General features: G+C 41.2%; 1 long non-coding RNA gene across 1 annotated transcript; it reads left to right on the top strand.

Moving 5' to 3' along the window:
- Positions 1 to 9565: 9565 nt before the first annotated feature.
- LOC309499347 lies at positions 9566 to 12804 on the top strand. Its single transcript, XR_014206217.1, has 3 exons — positions 9566 to 9968; positions 10827 to 10852; positions 12679 to 12804. It is a non-coding gene; the product is annotated as an uncharacterized lncRNA (long non-coding RNA).
- The last annotated feature ends 12244 nt before the right edge of the window (positions 12805 to 25048 follow it).

Genomic DNA, 25048 nt, shown 5'->3' with positions numbered 1-25048 from the left:
TTATAACTTTGGTTACATTTATTCATGAAAACATACAATGCATTATAAGGTGTGTTAAAAGGCATAATTAAAGCATTCATAATTCTAGTATAATGCATTATGCCAGTGTTTCTCAACTGGTAGGTCGCGGCGTGTAGTCAACAACATATATATATATATATATATATATATATATATATATATATATATATATATATATATATATATATATATATATATATATATTATATGCATATATAATTCCTTAAAAAAATGGCTCAATGACCCACTGCAAAAAGTGATCAGTTGACACACTTAGCAAAAAAGTGTGGAAACCTGTTGCCTTAAAAATTATTAAGTAAATAAACCATGCATAATACAAATAAATAAATAAAAAACATTAAAAAATAAAATAAAATAAAAAGTGTGAACTTGGCAATTGCACATAACTTTTTTATTTATTTATTTATTTTATATTTAGCATGAAGTTTATTTACTGAATGTTTTTAAGGCAACAGGTTTCCTCACTTCTTTTTTTTAAGTTAAGTCACCTGATCACTTTTTACAGTGTGGGTAAATGTGGGTCCCTTGCCAAAGTTGAGAACCACTGCCTTATACAAATGTCTCGGTTAAAATGATTTGAAATGACAAACGTTGTTAAATTAATACAGTAATTTGCACATGGTGACAGAAGATGTAAATGGTACATCCACCGATCCTGAGCTCATGGCAGCGCTGAAGGTTGATGTACAATGACAGACATACTGCGGGACGACAGCTGCGATCAAGAATGAATTCCCGCTCTCATCCCCCATTAAGGTCCACAGTTGTACTGTAGTAAACATCATGTATGGGCTGAGCAGCTGGATGTGATACATCACACAGAACGAGGGCATTATTAAAAGTCGAGGGATGCTGATGAAAGACACGTTCCCCGCTGGATGTTTGGCTTCCCTCTGGAGATCAGGGGAAAGACAGCATCTCACGCTGATCTCTCTGCTGGTTCCCAAACTCCGCCTGGAGCAGCTGCTGGGTGACGTGTTGAGCTCTGCTTTCAATTGCTTCTTTCTGGCTGCATCCAATATCGAATACTTCATACAGTATGTGCATACGATGGAAACTTTACTATCTTACACTCTAAAAAATGCAGGGTTGTTTAACCATTGCGTCAAATATGGACAAACCATATGGTTGGGTTAAAATGTTTTACATTTTTAACCCAACGGTTGGGTTTGTCCATATTTGACCCAAGTTTTGACCCAAGTTTGGGTTAAAACAACCCCACATCTTTTTAGAGTGTATTGATACTTTGCACGTGACGTCAGTTGTACTGGCTGGCGGGCAAGAACGTCATTCTCTAGCAACGGAAACCAGTAAACTAATCAAGGATCTTGCCAGGACGTTGCCAGTTTTAATATACAAAAGTTGGTGTTTTGAGGTGTACACGACATGTCAGATAGTTGTTGTGCGATTGGATGCACTAACCGCGTTTGTTGCCCGCCAGATATCACGTGACTGCAAAGTACGAATAAGGCCACGAAAGAGGTTTTCTGAATGGCAGTGAAGCGACGCAACTGACGCTGGTAGGTCACATGACAGTAACGGCATAATGTATGTATTACCAAAGCTGCTTTAAGGCAAGCCTCCAATGTTAGGAAAACACTGTGTTACGCTGGGAAGGAGCAGACATCAATCAATCAGATGTCAATGGAGGAGAGGCTTCACTACGCTGAATAATCTGCTTTTGTGGAAAACAGCTTAGTGTTTAATGAATCGATATAGCCTCTACATGTTTGCTCAGAAACACTTTGTCTTGAGAGTTTTTGTTTAATTTTTTTTATAAGAGAAGTCAGGGACAATTTTTGTGACAATATTCAGTTTATGGCACTCATTCATTTCTATGGTCTCCGCAAACAGCGATTGGCTGTCGCACAACTCTGACAGGAATTCAATGGCTGTAATGTGATTGGTTAACATGGCACATGTGGGCTTTATACCTGTATGATATTACGCTGTACCCACATTGGACCAGTGGAAGGAAGGAAGGAAGGAAGGAAGGAAGGATGGATGGATGGATGGATGGATGGATGGATGGATGGAAGGATGGAAGGATGGATGGATGGATGGATGGATGGATGGATGGATGGATGGATGGATGGAAGGATGGAAGGATGGATGGATGGATGGATGGATGGATGGATGGATGGATGGATGGATGGATGGATGGAAGGATGGATGGATGGATGGATGGATGGATGGATGGAAGGATGGATGGATGGATGGTAGAATGGATGGATGGATGGATGGTAGGATGGATGGATGGATGGATGGATGGATGGATGGATGGATGGATGGATGGATGGATGGATGAAGGAAGGAAGGATGGAAGGATGGATGGAAGAATGGTAGGATGGTAGGATGGATGGATGGATGGATGGATGGATGGAAGGATGGATGGATGGATGGATGGATGGATGGAAGGATGGATGGATGGATGGATGGATGGATGATGGATGGAAGGATGGAAGGATGGATGGAAGGATGGATGGATGGATGGATGGAAGGATGGATGGATGGATGGATGGATGGATGGATGGATGGATGGATGGAATTTATTTGGCACGACCCTCACAGTGCATTATGGGTATTCTCTTGCCGTTGAGCGTGCATCAGTTGTACACTCATTATTGCAGTGCATTATGGGATTGAATTAGTGACTTGTAGGCTACTCGATAATGCCAACTATGGTTTCGGACACCACTATCATGGTTTCCACAAAAATATGAAGCAGCACAACTGTTCTCAACACTGATAATAATGATAAATGTTTCTTGATCATCAAATCATCATATTAGAATGATTTCTGAAGGATCATGTGACACTGAAGACTGGAGTAATGATGCTGAAAATTCAGAAATTAATCAAACTCATATGCCCTCATACTCAAAAGCTCTCCTTTTAAAGTTCTCTGCATGTTCCTCTCCATCTTCACATATGCATTGAAATAACGTGTTAAATGCTTTTTAGTTTTCCAAAACAGAATGAAGGAATACATTACACTTTTGGGCTGCATGGTAATCTGCTTAGACTGTTGAACAGAAATAGCTGCTGTGCCCAGAACGCGCTGTCTGCGGATTATGCAAAAACAGCTAACTGCAGCACAGACACCTTTACTGCTCAGACCCATGCGGCATCGCACGAGCTTCCCGACAGTAAGAAAACAAAGTGTTCGGAGGTGTGAAATGGTGTTTTGGAGGCGTTGTCTGTTCCCACATCCGCTTTGATGAATTCATCCAGAGCCCGATGTTCCTCACAGATGCAACAGCAGTAAAGTACAACGATAAATCAGTGAGCATATGGTCCCACTGCTATTAGAGTCACAAGATGAATTTAATAATGTTTTAATGAAAGAAATGTTCTCCACAAACCTCCCACCGTTTAAATAACAAATGGAATCCTGGTCATTTTATGAAAAGATAAACTCTCCATAAAGGCCCGTTCACATGTCTAATATGTCAGAAACGCAAAACATTTCTTGTCTCACCACAGTCAGTTATGAATTACATGAATCATGTAAAATGATAGCATATTTTCAATGCAAAATTTCTTGAAGTTAAGTAGTGTGCTTCATTGCATGTTATTGTCGGTAGCTGAACATTTCTAGCTTGTCAAATATTAAATGTTTAGTTACTTACATCTCTTTCACTGCTACACTCGTCTTCAGTGAACAGGCCCGCCTTCTTTGATTTGATTGGCCTTCTCAATCATTTTGACTTTAGACATTGAGACATTTTGACTTTAGACATGTTTGTATATTTATACAAAATATAACTTTTAAAACATGTTGTCACGGGAGACAATTTGGCCATTTCTAATTATCCTGCTCTAATCCCCCTCATTAACCGTGTTTCTATTACAGATTTGCGCAAAACTTTAGCGATATTTTCTAAATGTCGATAAAAAACTATTGCTTAATGATGGCGTTTCCATTAACCGATGTTATGCGACTGAATATATGAATGTTATGTGACTGTCATGTAAAGTCAAAAATGTAAAGTCATTCCAAAAAATCATGGCAACGGATTTTGGTAGGATTACATAATCCCAGCCACGGCACTAGTCATTATTTTTAATTAATGTTTAATTTAGTTTGCATTTTATCCAAGCATTAATGGCAAGGAAAGCTTCTTATACTTGTGAGTGGCCGCGTCTGAGGTGTTGCTGGGTGTTTCTCCCTCATATCTGCTTTGAGTTCTTGATTATGGCATTTCTTTGTGGTTTAGAATCCAGTATTCTCGTAATTCTATTGTCTTTTGTGAATTTAATAAAGAACTTTGTCCCCTCTTCTTTCCAAACCTACCACGCCATGTACATCAGGTGACTTGTAAATGCGCAAAGACTGTTTCCATTGCAGTTTTGCGAAATATTCCTTTTTCCGAATTGCCTGAAAAAACACAATATATGTGTTTTCAGCAATACATGGGAGTTTCCATTTCCCGTTTTTTCAATTCACAATTTAAATTTGCACAATTTGAAGGGTAATGGAAACGCAGCTATTGTCTTGGTGTTTACGGCCCTGGTTTGTATGTATTCAGAGAAAAAGACTTCTTACAGACTTAATTGTAAAGATGTAAACCTCCACACGGACTCCCGGCACATAGTGAATCATCCTGGTGGTGTGACAGTAGTGTGTGTAATCCTACATCAACTCTCTCTCTCTCTCTGAGGTTGTGATAGAATAACTAAAGCTCAGACCAAGTGTTTCACATGAGAGATGAGAAAACTTTGTTCAGGTGACTCTCAGAAGATTGAATACCCAGTGCTGGCCAAAGACACCAGTGTTGATGTGTTTGCAGAATATTAATCTCCTGATTGCATTTATATTCGTGCAATTGGAATATGCATTTATCCAAAGCGACTCTCATTGCTTTCAAGGTAATCATTTTATCAGTTCATGAAGCCAAGGCTCATTGCTTGCATCATGATTTGCGGTTTGAGCTACAGACAATGCTTATTTTTCAAACTTGTAAGTATTGCATTTCAAAAATGCAAGTTTACAGTTTACTTTGTGTCATTAATATAAAATACTAAATCAAACATTCTGCGTAGGGTTGAATTCAGGTTGATTTGAACACTTTTCCCCATTGAGATGGCTGGGAAATACAGTAGTGTCCCAATCAACCTGAATTCACCCTGCATTTGAATAATGACAAATCAAATAACAATCCCAGTCAAAGAGATATATCTGAAAGTTGAACCAATTTTATGAATAATGTACAGGCCTATTTTTAAATAAAAGTGAGGCTATAATTAATATATTTAAATAGACTGTTGTAACGATTCGGTGTGGCTTAACAACACACACGGCACAAAGAGATTCAAGGAAGTAGTATTTAATAAACTCAACAATCAATTCAGGAAAACCGGAACAAATTACTGACTGACATCGAAACCAAACACAGTGAAACTAAACAGAACTAAACATATCCCTAACAACTGTGAATTTATATTAAATAATTCCATTTATCCCTTAAAACTCATATTTGATCACCAAAATTACATATTTAAAAGTTTTTTTTTTCCTTAGAAAAAAATATTCATGCCTTAAAATAGCTTGAATGGTTGACGATCACACGTTGATCTGATTGGTTACAAGGTAGTTTGTGACGTCAGAAACACCAGCGATTTCAAAGCGTGTGTTTGAGACTGTCTTTGGTTCACTGCAGTTTTAAGGAGGAAATACTCAGCAATGGTGTCGACTTATGAATATACACATACTTTGTCTTAAAGCATATTAAAAACACCACAGAGACATTTAAACAACATTAAAAACTTGATTTTCACCACAGGGGGACTTACATTGAAGGAGGGACCTGAGCCATATTTAGAGACCAGAATATAACAGACTCGAGGGTGACGGACTCTGACTTGAGCCAGCAAGTTTTGCACAAACAAGCACCATTCACATTTCCATCACAAAATGTAAAAATGTAGTTATTAAACACAGCAGATATGCATGGAGTGAAGAGGGGGAAAGTGAATATCTGCCTATTTGCTGATGATCTGATGGGTCGTAATGAGAAAAAGGAGGCGGAAATGTCTAAGAAAGACAGACAGATAAAGAAATGATAAAGACACAAAGTGTGCGGAGTATATGAGTAGTGTGACAGCTCTCCAAATAAAACTATTCCAGTCGACCAATTACACTGGTATCCCACATAGTACAACATGCCTAAAAATACCCAAAGCAAAGCCACGACAGGACACATACCGTAGTTCTGCCGTCAAGTCAGGGTAAAAATGAATTTCATGCGGTGCAGAAACAATTTCATGCCACCTTGCCACAGACTAAAGCAAAAACCAAGACAGACCCATAACATAGTTAAACGAATGTAAAAACTTTTGTGTGTGTGTGTGTGTGTGAGGCATAAAGGGCCTTTCTGTCAAACTCAAGTCGTGTCTGTCTCAGATAGAAAATGAGGCTTTTGAGATGCTGTAGATATTATCTGACCCATTTGCCATTTACAATCTCAAACCACATATACTGCAACCTTTGATTGTTCGCTCAACTTAACTTTTTGAGTTATATCTTTGCTTTGACTCAGTTAAGTTGAATTTACTTAATATTTCAATTTTAAGTTTTGTTGAGATAATTGACCCAACTAACCCGGAGACTTACAACATTTAGTTGAAATATCATAATAAACGTAAGGTGAACTTACTTTTTTTTAATTAGCTTGTACTAAAATTAAAGTACATTTAACTTGTGGCTCTTTCTCCTAACAAGTTCAACCCAACAAATAAAAACATATTTTTTCCACATAAAGGACTTTATTGTCAACTATTTCCCTTACAAATAGACACATGTAAAGGACAAAACGTGTTTTAAAATCCAGAGCTTCAACAGCCAGTGTTTCTTTGTACTCTTCATATGACAAAAGGTCAAAACATGAATGTTTGTGAAAAAAAAAAAAGAGTAGAAAAAAGAAAAACATGGTGTGAATCTTGAGACAAAACAATGGCACTGGCATATTTTAAGATATCTTAATGCGAGTTGCTTTCAGTTAAAACAGTTTTTTGGGTGTGTTTAGTGTTTCTCTTTTTGGTCTCTTTTGTCTCTCTTACTTTCACTTTCTCTGGCCGTCGCTGATTGGCTGTTTTGCCTGTCAGTCATTCATAATGAGTTGAGTGGGTGTGCTTTGTGAGGCGGGATCCTCATCATCCTGATGCTTGACACCTGGAGAAGCCCAACTTAAGGAACATAAGACTTTTTGTTTAGGTCCTGTCTTGTGATGTGTTCTGTTTCTCTTTGCTTGATTTAGTTTTGTTAAAGGAGAACTCGGTAATTCTAGCGAACTCTAGTCACTTCTTCACTGATTTTCCCTTTTGTTGTCGCATGTTTTCCCCACGAGCTCCCCCTACAGCTGTGGGGGGGCGTATATTTCACAACAAGGTCGTAAAAACTCATTTGCGGCGGCCTCCTCCCCCTCTCTACCGCTTCTCATGTACGTTTGTTTTGATCGGAGCAAGCCAACTGTATCGCGTGGAGCTATGTCTACCGAGGTGGGTAATCTGGTAATACATCATACATGCGTGTGTGTTTATGTCGAATTGCCGTAAAGCAATTTGTGTTTCGCGCTCGTTCTCGTTCTAGTTCTCGCTTCTCACGAGACTTCCAATTTCTAACTTGCCGGGACGGTAGTGTTGCAAGTTGCAAGGTTGGTTTTCCGCCTGGGAACGCTGGGGGGAGCGGGGAAAGTCACCAATATCACCAGAACAGGTTGTTTAACCATCCAAATGATTTCTAGACAGTTTTATTAAGTTAAAAAAGTTACCAAGTTCTCCTTTAAGTGTTTAGTGTGTCATGTTAATCGTGCCTTGTTTATGATTGCCCCAAAAACTTCTTATTTGTGAGCTCTGAAAGATTTAAACAGCTCTTCAAAGCTGGAAGGAGGAGAGGGGAAAGGTAAGGCCGTCATGTGACATACATTTACACAGTTAGTTGGATTTTTGTCTATATACACTAGGTTAGGGATTTGTACCACCCTCTGTATTTTTGTTTTGATAGAGTAGTTTAATTACGACGTCACGGATGTTGAAGACTTTTTCTTTGATCTTTTCTTTTTTTTTTTTTTTTTTTGGATTAGATATAAATGCTTTAGTTAGTTCCTTTTTGATTGTTATTTGTGTTTGTTTGGCACAATCCGGTTTTCCCTTTTGCTCTTCCGTTTTGATTTGTTCATATGTGAAATATTACTTTATCTTTTATTAAATTTACTTGATTTTGTCATGTCTCTCTTGTTTCTCATTTCATTCGGTGCTCAGTGGTGATAGGTGTCTGAATTGGCTTAATGTTCCCCTTCTAAAAATTCCTAGACAGTTGTGAGCCAAAGAAGGGTCGTAACACATACAAATAATTGCCTAATAAAATGACATTTCAATTGTCCAGCATTTAATATACGCCCTTGATGGAAGGAAAGTGAATTAACATTAAAACACCTTTTAACTGTAAATTAACTTATGATCTAACACATGAACATTTTGCTTAATAAAATTACATTTAATTTGCTCAGTTTTAAAAGTGACAATACTTAAAACTACGGAAAAAAAGTGAAAACAATGGAGGTCATGCTTCCATGCATAGCAACTGTAAATCATTTGAACTCAAAATGCACATGACACAACTAACACATGGAATCTCTGTACAGAACCAGTCTACATTTTAGCAACTGCTATCCCAGACAGCAACATAGTTTTGGCCCAGATCCGGCCCACATCTGGTACATGTGGATTACCATACCAGATGTGGGCCGGTGTGGTGAACAAATGAGTCCTATTGAAGAGATGAGTCCGAGCTTAGGACCCCATTAGTATGCCAGTAGTATGCCTGACGTAATCTGTTCTCGTGACAACTTGTAGCTAACGTGAGCTGTTTTAGTGTTACTATGTGGTAGCTTTATGTAGAATGCTAAATGCTATATGCAAGGTAAGATTAAATTAAATTGTATATTGTATATGTAAATTGTATATATTCTATAGCTAATATTTAAAATCTCAAGTTGTGTCAATAGCAGAGGAGAAAGACCGTGAAATTTAAAAATACTGCTGTTATTGTGTCACGAAATGTAGTTTTAAGAGTTCCTCAGTCGAGAATGTAGTTGTTTGAAGCTCAAATATGTTGCTTATTTATTTAAAAAAACACACTAACAACGAGAAATGTTTAATTTCACAATCTATAGCTTCGGTTAAATACTAGTTTATGAAATATATAAGTTAAAATACATTAATGACTCATTATAACGTAGTACAAATGTCCTCTATAATAAAGTGATTTGTATGATTTGTAACCAGGCACTAAAGCGATTACCCATAAAACGTGCTTTGAACCAATGAGATTGCTTGGGTCCTAAGCTCGGACTCATCTCTTCAGTAGGACTCAATTGTTCACCACACCGGATCTGGGCCGACAGTACTGAGTGCCCAAGTGTCCATGAACAGCCTATCAGTGACCTCAAACAAGTACGTATTTGAGGTTTTTGTGGTAGCTTATGCCAAGTCTCTCATGCCATAGCTCACCAAAACCAGAGAATGTCTAATAAGGGGAGAAGTTCCACTCTGAGTAAACTTCCGGCTTCTGAACTGGTTGCAGTTCCACTCTGGTTCCATATGAGGGCGCTCACAGGACGAGTGCAGAATGAATGGAGGTCTATGGCGCTATACCCCTCAAAATCCACTTTTCTCAGGATATAATTTTTTGTCTAGTAATTTTAATGTTGTATTTGAAAGGAGATGCAAAGAAATTACACATTGCTGAGTGTTAGATTTTTTAGAGTCACTTATTTGCTTTAAAAAGTGTTTTAAAATGTCAATGACGTCATACACATCATACGACCAGAGATACTGCTTTACGGCAATCCTTCAGTCACTTTGGTGCTTTCGCACTCTGCACTTTCTTTTCTCTCGAGGCATCGACAACACAGCTGACACAGGTAAACACACAACACAGCTGACACAGGTAACTACACAACACAGCTTGTGCTTGAAGCTGCTTTGATACAATCTGTATTGTGAAAAGCGCTATACAAATAAACTTGACTTGACTTGACTTGACAGCTGACACAGGTAAACACACAACACAGCTGACACAGGTAAACACACAACACAGCTGACACAGGTAAAACACACAACACAGCTGACACAGGTAACTACACAACACAGCTGACACAGGTAACTACACAACACAGCTGACACAGGTAACTACACAACACAGCTGACACAGGTAAACACAACACAGCTGACACAGGTAAACACACAACACAGCTGACACAGGTAAACACACAACACAGCTGACACAGGTAACTACACAACACAGCTGACACAGGTAACTACACAACACAGCTGACACAGGTAACTACACAACACAGCTGACACAGGTAACTACACAACACAGCTGACACAGGTAACTACACAACACAGCTGACACAGGTAAACACAACACAGCTGACACAGGTAAACACACAACACAGCTGACACAGGTAAACACACAACACAGCTGACACAGGTAAACACACAACACAGCTGACACAGGTAACTACACAACACAGCTGACACAGGTAACTACACAACACAGCTGACACAGGTAACTACACAACACAGCTGACACAGGTAACTACACAACACAGCTGACACAGGTAACTACACAACACAGCTGACACAGATAAACACACAACACAGCTGACACAGGTAAACACACAACACAGCTGACACAGGTAAACACACAACACAGCTGACACAGGTAACTACACAACACAGCTGACACAGGTAAACACACAACACAGCTGACACAGGTAGCTACACAACACAGCTGACACAGGTAAACACACAACACGTAAACAGGTAAACACACAACACAGCTGACACAGGTAAACACACAACACAGCTGACACAGGTAACTACACAACACAGCTGACACAGGTAAACACACAACACAGCTGACACAGGTAAACACACAACACGTAAACAGGTAAACACACAACACAGCTGACACAGGTAAACACACAACACAGCTGACACAGGTAAACACAACACAGCTGACACGGGTAAATACACAACACAGCTGACACGGGTAAACACAACACAGCTGACACAGGCAAACACACAACACAGCTGACACAGGTAAACACAACACAGCTGACACAGGTAAACACACAACACAGCTGACACAGGTAAACACACAACACAGCTGACGAATGTAAACACACAACACAGCTGACGAATGTAAACACACAACACAGCTGACACAGGTAAACACACAACACAGCTGACACAGGTAAACACACAACACAGCTGACACAGGTAAACACACAACACAGCTGACACAGGTAAACACACAACACAGCTGACACAGGTAACTACACAACACAGCTGACAGAGGTAAACACACAACACAGCTGACACAGGTAAACACACAACACAGCTGACACAGGTAAATACCATAGACTGTAAAAAATATGGACAAAGCGTCTGTGACGTCACCCATAGACTTCTGAAGAACGGTTTTGAGGCCGTTTATGGGGGGTATGGGCGGCGCCATATTTCAATACAAATGTTCAGAAAGGATAACTTACAGGTATGATGTGTTGTGTCAGATCATGGCCGAGACGTCAAATTTCAGGAATTCCACTCGGCGCAGCCTATGCTCGTTGTCAGCTGTCAATCAAGCTGTCAATCGCGCCCTTATTTGTCATACATTTTATATCTAAATACGATCTAAACTAACGAGTTAGAAAAAAATTCACCCCCCTCACAGTTGTCAGGCACTCGGAACCTATCGAAAAATACAATAAAAGTCCATGGGACCAACCTGTAAAAACATGAATTTATGCTGTGAAAACGGACATTTTAACATGGGGGTGTATGGACATTTGCTCCCTTTTGGGACCTTCCCCTAGCGGATTTTCGATGTATTGCAGTTTTTCGCACTTCCGGGTAGGCTTCATTTTTCAGATTAGAATGTTGCCAATTGGTAAATACACAACACAGCTGACACAGGTAAACACACAACACAGCTGACACAGGTAAACACACAACACAGCTGACACAGGTAAACACACACACGTAAACACACAACACAGCTGACACAGGTAAACACACACACGTAAACACACAACACAGCTGACACAGGTAAACACACAACACAGCTGACACAGGTAACTACACAACACAGCTGACACAGGTAAACACACAACACAGCTGACACAGGTAAACACACAACACAGCTGACACAGGTAAACACAACACAGCTGACACAGGTAACTACACAACACAGCTGACACAGGTAAACACACAACACAGCTGACACAGGTAAATACACAACACAGCTGACACAGGTAACTACACAACACAGCTGACACAGGTAAACACACAACACAGCTGACACAGGTAAACACAACACAGCTGACACAGGTAACTACACAACACAGCTGACACAGGTAAACACACAACACAGCCGACACAGGTAAACACACAACACAGCCGACACAGGTAAACACACAACACAGCTGACACAGGTAAACACACAACACAGCTGACACAGGTAACTACACAACACAGCTGACACAGGTAAACACACAACACAGCTGACACAGGTAAACACACAACACAGCTGACACAGGTAAACACACAACACAGCCGACACAGGTAAATACACGTGCTAGAAGAGTTTTTGTTTTGTTTGTTTCTGGTCCCGCTTCGGATGCCACGATGCCATCAAGCGGTATCTCTGGTCGTAATCAGTCCTTCACTGACCAATCAGCGTTCATTAGCAGAATGCTAGCGTGTTATTGTCATGATAGATTACTGGAAGCAATAGCGGGTGAAAACAGTGTTTATTTGAACAGCACACTCAAAGGTAATATGTCAAAAGAGTCAATGAAGTTGAATCTCTCAGAGGGGAAGCAGCAATCAGGCTCTCTCGCAGGGACTTCGATGGTCAGGTGAAGTGGTGCTCAGATGAGGTGAATCGGTGGTGATATCCCGTGCGCGGTGCTCGATCCAGTGAACCAGAGAAGACAAATCCACAGACAAGACAGGATCCGGTAGACACGGCACGACACACTCAACAGGACTGCAAACAACGGATGGACACTGGAATGGAGAGATGAGTGAGTATTTATGGAGAGCGGGGATTGATAGCAGCTGGAGCGGGGAGTGAGTGTGATTAATATCAGCTGGAGCACTGAACAACCACGCGAGCGGGACAACGCCCACTCGCGCACACTCACAGACATGAAACAAACAGTGACACGCGACACAGAGGAAACAGTGCATAACTCAACCGTGACAGTACCCCCTCCCCTAGGAATGCCTCACGGCATTCCCAGGCCTCCTTACCTGTCGATTGTAATCATCGATCAGGGAGTGATCCAGGATGTCACGAGCAGGAACCCAACTTCTCTCCTCTGGACCGTAACCTTCCCAATCCACCAAATACTGAAATCCGCGTCCCCTCCGCCTAGAATCCAGAATGCGATGAACCGAATAAGATGGTTCCCCGTCTACGAGTCGCGGCGGTGGGGGAACCGGGACTGGCGGATTAATACGTGCAAAAAACACGGGCTTTATCTTTGAAACGTGGAAAACCGGATGAATTCTTCTGTACGCCGGAGGAAGGTTGAGGCGGACAGCCACCGGACTAACGATCTTGGTGACAGAAAACGGGCCAATGAATTTAGGAGCTAATTTATTCGATACGGAGCGGAGAGGAATGTTCTTGGTAGAAAGCCACACTTTGGAACCGACGACGTATACGGGAGGCCTAGACCGGTGGCGATCGGCTTTGGCCTTGGTGCGCTCTCGCACTTGGAGGAGTGTCTCCCGGGCTCTCGTCCAAGTACGGTGACACCTCTGGATGAAGGCGTGGGCGGAGGAGACCGCGACTTCGGATTCCGTACTAGGAAAAACAGGTGGTTGGTACCCTACACTACACTGGAACGGAGACAGGCCCGTGGATGACACTGGCAACGTATTGTGGGCGTACTCCACCATAGAAAGTTGTTGACTCCAGGAGGAAGGATTCCTGGAGACCAAACATCGTAGTGTTCTTTCCAAATCTTGGTTGGCTCTCTCAGTTTGACCATTGCTCTGGGGATGGAACCCAGAGGACAGACTGACCGTCGCCCCCAGCAATCTACAAAACTCTCGCCAGAATTTGGACACAAATTGGGGTCCCCTGTCGGAAACCACGTCTGTCGGGAGGCCATGTAACCGAAAGATGTGGTTCACGACTGCCACCGCTGTCTCCTTGGCTGAAGGCAATTTGGGCAAGGGAATAAAGTGGGCCGCCTTCGAGAACCGGTCCACCACGGTCAAAACTACCGTGTACCCCTGGGAGGGTGGGAGGGCGGTTATAAAATCTAGAGCGATGTGGGACCAGGGTCTCGAAGGCACCGACAGCGGTTGAAGTAACCCATCTGGGGGTCGATTGGACGACTTACCAGTGGCACAACTTGAGCAAGCCAAGACAAAATGGTGAACATCACGAGCCATAAGTGGCCACCAGAACCGCTGCTTAACAAAATAGATAGTACGACTCACCCCTGGATGACAGGCTAGATTAGAGCAATGACCCCACTGGATAACGTCTGATCGTAATCCCTCCGGCACATATAAGCGGTTAGGTGGGCACCGGATCGGAGGCGTTACCCCTTCCAAGGCCTTCTTGACCCTCGATTCGACCTCCCATGTGAGCGAAGAGATAATTAGGGTCTCTGGAAAAATGCGCTCGGGAGTAGATTCGTGTTCGGGACGATCAAAAATACGCGACAAAGAATCGGGTTTGATGTTTTTGGACCCTGGACGATATGAGAGAGTAAAATCGAAACGACCGAAAAAAAGTGCCCACCGAGCCTGCCTGGAGTTCAATCTTTTGGCGGTTCTAATATACTCCAGATTCTTGTGGTCTGTCCAGACGATGAAGGGTACCCCTGATCCCTCCAACCAGTGACGCCATTCCTCCAACGCTAACTTGACTGCCAACAACTCTCGGTTACCAATGTCATAATTTCGTTCGGCAGGAGATAGACGATGTGAAAAAAACACGCAGGGATGCATCTTGTCGTCTGAAGGAGAGCGTTGTGAAAGAACTGCGCCTACCCCCACCTCTGACGCATCGACCTCCACCACAAACTGACGTGACGGATCAGGGGCAATTAAGATGGGATCTGAAACAAAGCAGTTCTTGAGTTTGGCAAACGCAGCCTCAGCTGCGTCTGACCACCTGAACGTAGTTTTGGGGGAGGTCAAGGCGGTCAGAGGTGCGGCTAGTTGGCCGAAGTTGCGAATAAATCGCCGATAGAAGTTGGCGAATCCCAAAAACCGCTGCAGGGCCTTGCGGGAATCTGGGATTGGCCACTCTACCACAGCCTTAACCTTGTCAGGATCCATACGCATACCTTCAGCCGACACGATGTGTCCCAGAAAAGGAACCGACTGTGCGTGGAAAACGCATTTCTCTGCCTTGACAAAAAGCCCATTCTCTAGCAATCTCTGAAGCACTCGTCGGACATGTTGCACATGCTCCTGGAGAGACGAAGAAAAAATCAATATGTCATCCAGGTAAACATATATGAATTGATCGATCATGTCTCGCAACACATCATTGACGAGCGCCTGGAAGACTGCGGGACTATTGGACAGGCCGAACGGCATAACCAAATATTCAAAGTGCCCCCTAGAGGTGTTAAAAGCAGTCTTCCATTCATCCCCCTTCCTGATGCGGACCAAATGATAAGCGTTTCGTAAGTCCAATTTTGTGAAGAGTGATGCTCCCTGCAACCTCTCGAAGGCTGAAGACATTAATGGCAAAGGATAAGTGTTTTTCACCGTGATGTTATTCAGCCCTCGGTAATCAATGCAAGGTCGCAGAGAACCATCCTTCTTCCCCACAAAAAAGAACCCCGCCTCCGCAGGAGAAGAGGAAGGTCGGATGAACCCGGTTGCTAGAGAATCAGAAATATATTTCTCCATAGCCTCTCTCTCAGGAACCGAGAGTGAATAAATCTTGCCTTTAGGCGGAGACTTACCTGGCATTAAATCTATTGCACAGTCATAGGGACGATGCGGAGGGAGAGAAGCAGCCCTTGACTTACTGAACACTTCCCTCAGGTCACGGTACTCTACGGGCACGTTTGACAAATCCACTGCTTCCTCCTGCAACACAGGGACAGAAACAACAGAACAAGCAGACACTAGACACGAACTATGACACTCAGTGCTCCAAGCCGAAATAGTCTTTTGTTTCCAGTCAATGCGGGGATTGTGTAAACTTAGCCAGGGGTGTCCTAAAACAATGGGTGTGAGATGGGAGTCCATGATGTAAAATGAAATGGTTTCTGCGTGATTACCAGATGTGATGAGTGTGAGACTCTCGGTAACTTGGGAGATGGCTGGTAGTGATTGTCCGTTTAATGCATTGACAGTGATTTTCTGAGGGAGTGTTTGGAGAGGAACTTGAAACTGTAACGCAAAACGGTGATCCATAAAGTTACCTTCGGCTCCAGAGTCTATAAGTGCATTGCAGTGGTGATCGTGAGTTGACCATCTCAGTCTTACCGGGAGGAGGGTGGAAGTGGATGAGGTCTTTTCTGCGGAGATCCCACCCGATAGTAGCCTCATACTTACTATCGGGCTGGGCCTTTTACTGGACAGCTATGAGCGAAATGTCCGGCCCCACCACAGTATAGACAAAGGCCCTGGGATCTCCGCCTTTCTTTCTCCTCCCGGGAAAGCCGAGCTCGCCCTATCTGCATGGGCTCGGGATCGTGGGGACCGAACGCGTCCATGCCACTGGACTGCTGGTGTTCCACGCTGTTGCGGATTGTGTTGAGTGACGTACGTTGGCCGATCCGAGACAAACGAGCGTCCACCCTCAGGGCCAGATCCATTAGAGCGTTAAGAGACGAGGGTAGGTCCAGGGCGTAGATCTCTCTTTGGACGCGTTCGGCCAGCCCATGCAGGAATAGGTCCCACTGCGCCTCCTCGTTCCAGCGACACTCGGCCGCCAGGGTCTTGAACTCAATGGAATAGTCCGAGACGGAGCGATCTCCCTGGCGCAGATCTGCCAGAACCCTGGCAGCCTCTCTTCCCGCGACGGCACGATCAAAGACCCTCCGCATCTCCGCCGAGAGTGCCTGGAACGAGGAGCAGCACTGGTCTTGATTCTCCCAGACCGCCGTTCCCCAAAGCGCCGCTCTCCCCGTTAGTAGCGTTAACACGAATGCCACTTTCGATTCCTCCTTCTCGAAGGTTTTAGGCTGTAGGGAGAAATGCATGCTGCAACGTGTTAGAAACGGGCGGCAGTAGTTGGGCTCACCAGAGTATGACTCGGGGGTCGGAAGTCTGGGTTCTGATTGGGAGAGCGGCACAGCTGGTGTGGGGGGAACGACCGGTGGGTCTGGGGGTGCTGGCGCAGTGGGAGGTTGAAGTTGATGGAATCGCTGGGTGAGCTCGGACACCTGCGAGACAAGAGCCTGAATTGCTCGTCCAGTCTCCCCCTGGCTGCGTTCTTGTGCATCCATCCGGCTGATGCACACTTGAATAAAATCCTCTAACGAGGCCGAAGAACCACCCGCTGCTTCCATGGATTGGTCCATCCGTTCTGTCATGATAGATTACTGGAAGCAATAGCGGGTGAAAACAGTGTTTATTTGAACAGCACACTCAAAGGTAATATGTCAAAAGAGTCAATGAAGTTGAATCTCTCAGAGGGGAAGCAGCAATCAGGCTCTCTCGCAGGGACTTCGATGGTCAGGTGAAGTGGTGCTCAGATGAGGTGAATCGGTGGTGATATCCCGTGCGCGGTGCTCGATCCAGTGAACCAGAGAAGACAAATCCACAGACAAGACAGGATCCGGTAGACACGGCACGACACACTCAACAGGACTGCAAACAACGGATGGACACTGGAATGGAGAGATGAGTGAGTATTTATGGAGAGCGGGGATTGATAGCAGCTGGAGCGGGGAGTGAGTGTGATTAATATCAGCTGGAGCACTGAACAACCACGCGAGCGGGACAACGCCCACTCGCGCACACTCACAGACATGAAACAAACAGTGACACGCGACACAGAGGAAACAGTGCATAACTCAACCGTGACAGTTATGGGCAACAACAACTCAACCTGTAAGAAATCAAAAGGACATAAGTACTCGTTCATTCAACTTTCGACCTATAACCCATGTTGAACTTGCAAAACCTACAATCAAATCTGAGATTTCTCAACGGCAATCGGGTGAAAGAGACAAATTTAGCCGTCTAGCTCCATAGACTCCCATTCATTTTGCACTCATGGGCAATCGCCCCCAGTGGAACTCTGGTGGAACTACAACCAAAATTCGGTGCAATAGGACTTAATAGGGAGTGGGCAGGCTCTCCTTAGACGGGCTCTGCCAAAACTTTGTGACAATTGCTTCACTTGCAAGGTCACATGGAACAGGGTTCACCATTATAAAAGGTTTTGGAAGGAGGTATTTATCGCCCCATGAGCTCTTGTTCAGATGAATGTGGAGAGAAATGCTGAAATATGGTGGTGTCTCTGTTCATTGTGTTTATTGTGTAATGTCTGGCGGCTAATCCTGCCCACCTCTCATGCTCACAAACTGTTCATACCTGCGTGAATGCCTGGGACTGGATGAAATGGATAGACTAATTACAGAGTAAATAACCCACCCACTCAGACATCACTTTCCAAATTAAATTGAAACATGAATTTAGCAGCTCTTAACTCAGTTAAATTTGCCGTTAGAAAACCCATGGCCATCATGACACCTGAAGTAGAGGATCTGATGACTAATAATCCATAGAGAAGGCTGGACAGGTCATATAAGCATATTCATATTAGTTCAGTCACAGAAAGATGAGCCGTGTAGGAGTGAGCTGGGTTTGAAGTCCACTACTCGAAGGCTGAAACTGTGCTTTTATTATTCAAGTGCTGTTCGAGTGGACTTTGCTAATTTAAGAGATCAATGTTTCTGCACGGAATTATTTATTTATTTATTTATTTTTTGTTGTTTTTAGTCCATGTCTGTTAGCATCACTTTAGGTAATAATATGCACCTTTAAGCAACCGAAATGCACCTTTTAGGGGTAAATGAGATAAAAAAGTATACCTTTTAAAAAGACAACTTTTGTACCTTTTCCTTTTGATAGTGTATATGATAAACCTTAACGTTGAGTCATGCATTCAAAAAAAAGAAATAATGACTCGTATTGCAGTGTAGGAATGCAGTCAACAGCAATTTAATATAATAGTTTGGTTTCAGTCTGTAATTTTAATCTCTAATATTACAATGTATAATTGAGAGGGTTGCAGCATTAACTGGGAATTATGCTTTTTTTATCGGTTATCGGGTATTGGTATCGGCGGTGAAATTCAGTAACATGCATCTCTACTGTCTATAAAGATAACGTTCATACTGTTGATTTACAATATACTTCTGCTCACATATGTGACCCTGGATCACGTCACCAGCCACGAGTCGCACGGGTATATCTGTGGCAATAGCCAACAATACATTGTATGGGTAAAAATGATAGATTTTTCTTTTATGCCACAAATCCTGAGGATATTAAGTAAAGATCATGTTCATGCATGAAGATGTTTTGTAAATGTCCTACCGTAAATATATAAAAACATGTATTTGTGTGAGCGAATGCAGCACAATCGCCAACATAAATGAACAACTTTACCTGTTGAGTGTCAGTGGCCCACCGGTGGGCCCAAAGCCATTACATATTTAAAACAGTAATATCCTATACTAAACCTAAACTAATCTTGACAAACTATATATCATTTGAAAGCTTACAATCTCTAGTTTTCATATTTGGTGACTGATTTTCAAAATAAATTACAGAGGAGCCGTAATTTATCAATTTGCAACAAGAATATTTTAATATTCCTAAGGCGTGTTCAGACCTTTATTTTGAAATAGCAATGAACATGAAAAATCATGAACGAATGGTAGATTCTCCCATATTACTTCTGAATAGAATGTCTACTTCATAAATTGTATGAAAATTGTGGAAATAATGGTTCAGATCACTCAAACCACATATGGAAATGGAGGCGTCCTGCTATGGGCAGTAATGGAGTCTGGTTGTCACCTAGTGAAAAAGTTTGGTACTGCGCCCAAACAAAATCTTACTGAAAGCAATTTTTTTGAGATATCAACCAACATTTTGAAACACAACTTGTTCAGATTTTTTACTTTGATTTTTTTTTTTTTTTTTTGCAGTTTTAGAGTCGGCCAGTTTTTAAAAATATATATTTTATATAAAATATGAATAATTACATTTTTTACATTGTACATTTCCATAAACTCAAACTTCTATAACTTTTTTTCCGTTTCACTTTCTTAATTTATTTCACTTCTACAAACATCTGCCAATTGTACGTCTATACTCCAAAGCATTCTTATATTACAACCATTTAAGTTCAAAATGTGCATTTTCATGTGACAGTTAGCCTAACAGGAGATTTTCTCAATGTTTCGATTTTTTTGCACCCTCAGATTCCAGATGTTCAATAGTTGTATCTCAGCCTAATATTGTCCTATCATAACAAACCATACATCAATGGAAAGCTCATTTATTCAGCTTTCATGTGATGCAAAATTCTTAATTAAAAAAAAAAATTACCCATGTGACTGGTTTTGTGGTTCAAGGTCACATATTTCGACTTTCTTTTTACCACTGAGTGAAGAACCAGAATGGACTTCGCTGTGAGTATATCGGGTCATTTAAGAATAAACCAGGCCTAATGAAACTGACTGACAGTGCTGTCACATTAGTTTTACAATCTCATACTTAAATAATGAAGTTCTCCGACCTCTTTCAGTGACTGGTGTTCACAAGCAGTTGTGTGTGACACTCTAATTAGGTCAAGTGGTTTCGCTAGACTCGTACCTGAGCCGTCCTGTACGCTGACCCCGTGGTGACCCCGTCCCGAGTGCCAGTCGTCACTCACATGTACAGCCAGGTTTCGAGTGACCTATCCTGACCTCTCTATCCCGTCGACACATTGACACGCTGACAAACACACGGCCTCAATGCCTGTGTCACACTCCCACGCTCTGCAGTCGGGCATGCTGGGTTATGACAAATCCATTACTCACAAACGCTTGATGGCCATTCATGTTGCATATGATAAATAACAGGGGGATGAATCATGTCAAACATGCAGAGGTGAAATTGAGGCATAGAGGTTATATAAAGAGCAGATACAGAGGCCTCTTTATTATTTTTAACATTGCATAATAATGCATGAATACCAGCTTGTGTTTGATCAAAGCTTATCTTTTGGACAATGATGTATCAGATTTTTTATTGTCAGAAATTGAAGAGGCCACAAACTTATTATTTTGCATGTAAGCGTGATCGTTAAACACTTAATCCGAAAACCAGGCGAACAAAGCCGGATAATGCCGCCTTTGCAAATACAATGAGGCCAATTGTGGGAAAGCAAAAAGCATCAAATTGCACACATAAAAAAATAAGGTTACACTTTATTTTAAGGTGTCATTGCTACAGTGTATTTAAGTACTGAGTGATATTAAGTAACTAAATGTACTTACTATAGGGTTAGGGTAGGATTAGGGTTTAGTTGAGGGTTAGTTGCATGCAATTATGCATAATTTATTGTTATTACTATGGCAAGTACATGTAACATATGTAACAAGGACACTGTAAAATGAAGAGTTCTCCCAAAAAGTATGATTTGGTCAACATCTACTCTCCCTCATGCAGTTGCCAACTATTTCCAATGGAAAGTAGCAATAGCCTTCTCGAAAAGCAGCTAAATGACGTAATGCATCAACACATCTGTTTTTACAGCTACAGTGTAAAGCTGAATGTACAATAAAGCAGTTAATATTTACATATTCTCTGCAAGACAAAAAACAAAACAAAAAAAGTATGATATAGTGACTGACTACAAGTTAACCAGCAATCCAAAAAGTCACCAGATTTGCCGCTGGAGTCAGTGGGAAGGTGAGGAGAAAAGACAGTCATCACCAAACTTTTGAATAACGCATTTCCAGTCGGATTTTCCCTGCAAAGGGAACGCCAGCTCTCAAACCCAACATGTTCTCTTCAGGAGCAGGTTTGGATGAATATGAATATGATTTTAGTCTTCCTCTCTGCCGGTTGCACCTTGAGTTCTGTGGAGGATTATTCTCATTTGAGAAGCAAGGATGTTTGTTGAAGAAGTGTTATTAAATGCCTTTTCTCCATAATGCCAAAGCCTTTTCTCAACTATAATCCCTGAAACAATCCCTTACCAAAAACATCCATTTTGAATAGTTTGATTTGTAACACTGGCCAGTTTTTATTTTGTTCAACATGATCTTCACTGGTTTTATTGGTGGATCTCTCATCTACTGTATTCAACAGGTGAAATTTTACTCTGGATGTTTGTTAACAGACTTTGAGTCAAGCATGACATGACCAAACTGGAAAACTGTTCTCATTTGATTTGTTTGTTGAAGAAGGCGATAACAGCAGTATAATCTGACTCTGACAGCAACATATGAAGTTAACTAATCTGCTTACTTTGGTAATGCGGTAGTGGCTCAGTGGTTCATGTACTGTAGGTTGTCTACAAACCGAAAGGTTGGTGGTTCAATCCCCGGTTCCACCTGACCAAGTGTTGAGGTGTCCATGAGCAAGACACCTAACCCCAGCTGCTCCCGACGAGCTGGATGGCGCCTTGCATGGCTGACACCGCCGTCGGTGTGTGAATGAGTGAGTGAATGTGAGGCTATGTAAAGCGCTTTGGTGGCCATAGGTCTATGAAAGCGCTATATAAATGCAGTCCATTTATTCATTCTGTTTTATTCAACTGTAATATCTGAATGCTATCAAGAAGAAGAAAACGATAAAGTACCAGAAGATAATCCTAACAGTGATTAGCATCTGAAAACATCAGTGCCATAGTACATACAGACTAACAGAGATGTGTTTCCAAAAAGCATCGTAACTTAAGTGGATTGTAGAGAGCATTGATGCACATCGCGTCCTGAACTGAAACTGTTTCACAGAATACATGTGCTGTGTCTGTTGAGCTTCTGTCTTCCACAATAAAAGTATAAAAGGAAATTTATAACACAAAGCTATAGTCTGTACAACTCATGCACTATATTTCTGAAATCAGGTACAGACCTATATTTAATGCATTAGAGCCCTCAAATCTCATTTGCACTTGTTCAATTTAGTAAATTGCACCCCTGGATGCATCGCATGTCGGCCCGGTTTGACCAAACTGCATTGGTCTGTGCATTTTAAAACACATGCAAATGAGATTTGAGGGCAGAGGGAAATGGATCTGTTCCTCATTCAAAGCTATATGAGCTAAATCACCATTCAATTTTGTTGCATAGAGACACTTTCGTGACTGTTGCAAAGATTATTCAGTTATTTGCCTGTTTCCCTGCTTGGGAAAAACAAGGATATGCTTGTTTAGTTGGTGACAAACTCAAATGCTGATTTTAGCTGTGATAACTGCTGAGTTAAGCTTGTGACAGAAACTGACTGGCACTTTAAGACAGTCTTACAATTTGGTACAAAACTGGTCTAAGCATTTTTATTTATTTTTTGCAGTGATTGTGCAGCATATGCAAGTCTGATGAGCTGAAATAGAGTCAATTTAAACTTTAAAATAAACATTACACAAGCGAACACACTTAAAATAGCAGAGTTCTTTGTGCTTAATATGCACACATTTGATAAGATTAAACTTAATTTTAAAGAAACTTTGGTAACACTTTATAATAACTGCATGCTATTAATCATTAGATAAGCATTAGTAAACAGTTAATTCGTCATTTATAAAGAATTAATAGACATTAATAAGCAGTTTATAAATACAGCTATAAATGCTTTATTCTTGATTTATAAGCATATTTATAATGTGTTTAATAATTGTATTTTCATACTTTATGAATGATCAATTTATCATTTCTAAATTAAGTATTGCATTATTTACACACCAGTTATTTAGGAGTTGTCAGTCGTTCATAAGATCACTTAGAAAGTGTAAGTAAATGATTAATAAACTGTTTAAATACATATTATTATTCAGACATATAGTGATGGTTACTTAGTGTGTTAATAAATGCTTCATTAACATGTATTTCTACTGTAATTCAGGGTTAATTCAGGGAGTTATAAAGCATTTAGTAGTGGTCAGTTCACTATGTGTGTGAGCTCATCTAAAGTGAGGACTAGTTATGACTTGTAAAGCATTTATAAAGGAGATTTAAAGGCTGTTAATATTTCTATGTTCTGTATCACTGTGTGTGTTTGTTTCCTTTTTCTGTTTAGAAGAAAACTGACTCTTTAAATCTCCTTTATAAATACTTTACAAGTCCTAGTCCTCACTTTAGATGAGCTCACATATAGTGAACTGACCACTACTAAATGCTTTATAACTCCCTGAATCTACTACATTTACTTACACTTTCTAAGTGATCTTATGAATCACTGGCAACTCCTAAATAACTGGTGTGTAAATAATGCAATACTTCATTTAGAAATTATTATTTTTTCATGAATAAAGTATGGCAATACAATTATTAAACACATTATATCTATCTAAATAATAAAAAAAAAACATTTATAGCTGTATTTATAAACTGCTTATTAATGTCTATTAATGCTTTATACATTATTAATTAACTGTTTACTAATGCTTAACTAATGATTAATAGTGTGCAGTTATTATAAAGTGTTACCGAAAGTTTAACTGTTAATAATAGCACAAGCAAACTTTTTATTTTTTTTTATTTTTTTTTACAGTCCGTAAAAGAACCCAGTGTTTGGATCCATTATATGAAACTATGGTAACAGGCTGTGGTGATCACATGGCTGAAGTCCTACTACTTGTGCTGTATTAAAATCAATTTCTTTCATCTAAAAATGTAGACTCGTAAGAACACTTCACTCACAGTGGAGAACAGAAATAGGCAGACACATGTAAGTTCTGCACATCTGAACACGTCTGTTACTACCCTAA

Source organism: Leuciscus leuciscus (assembly GCF_965113295.1).
Source record: "Leuciscus leuciscus genome assembly, chromosome: 5".
Lineage (NCBI taxonomy): Eukaryota > Metazoa > Chordata > Actinopteri > Cypriniformes > Leuciscidae > Leuciscus > Leuciscus leuciscus.
The sequence above is the reverse complement of the archived record's forward strand: the minus strand, read 5'-3'. Positions and strand labels throughout refer to the sequence as shown.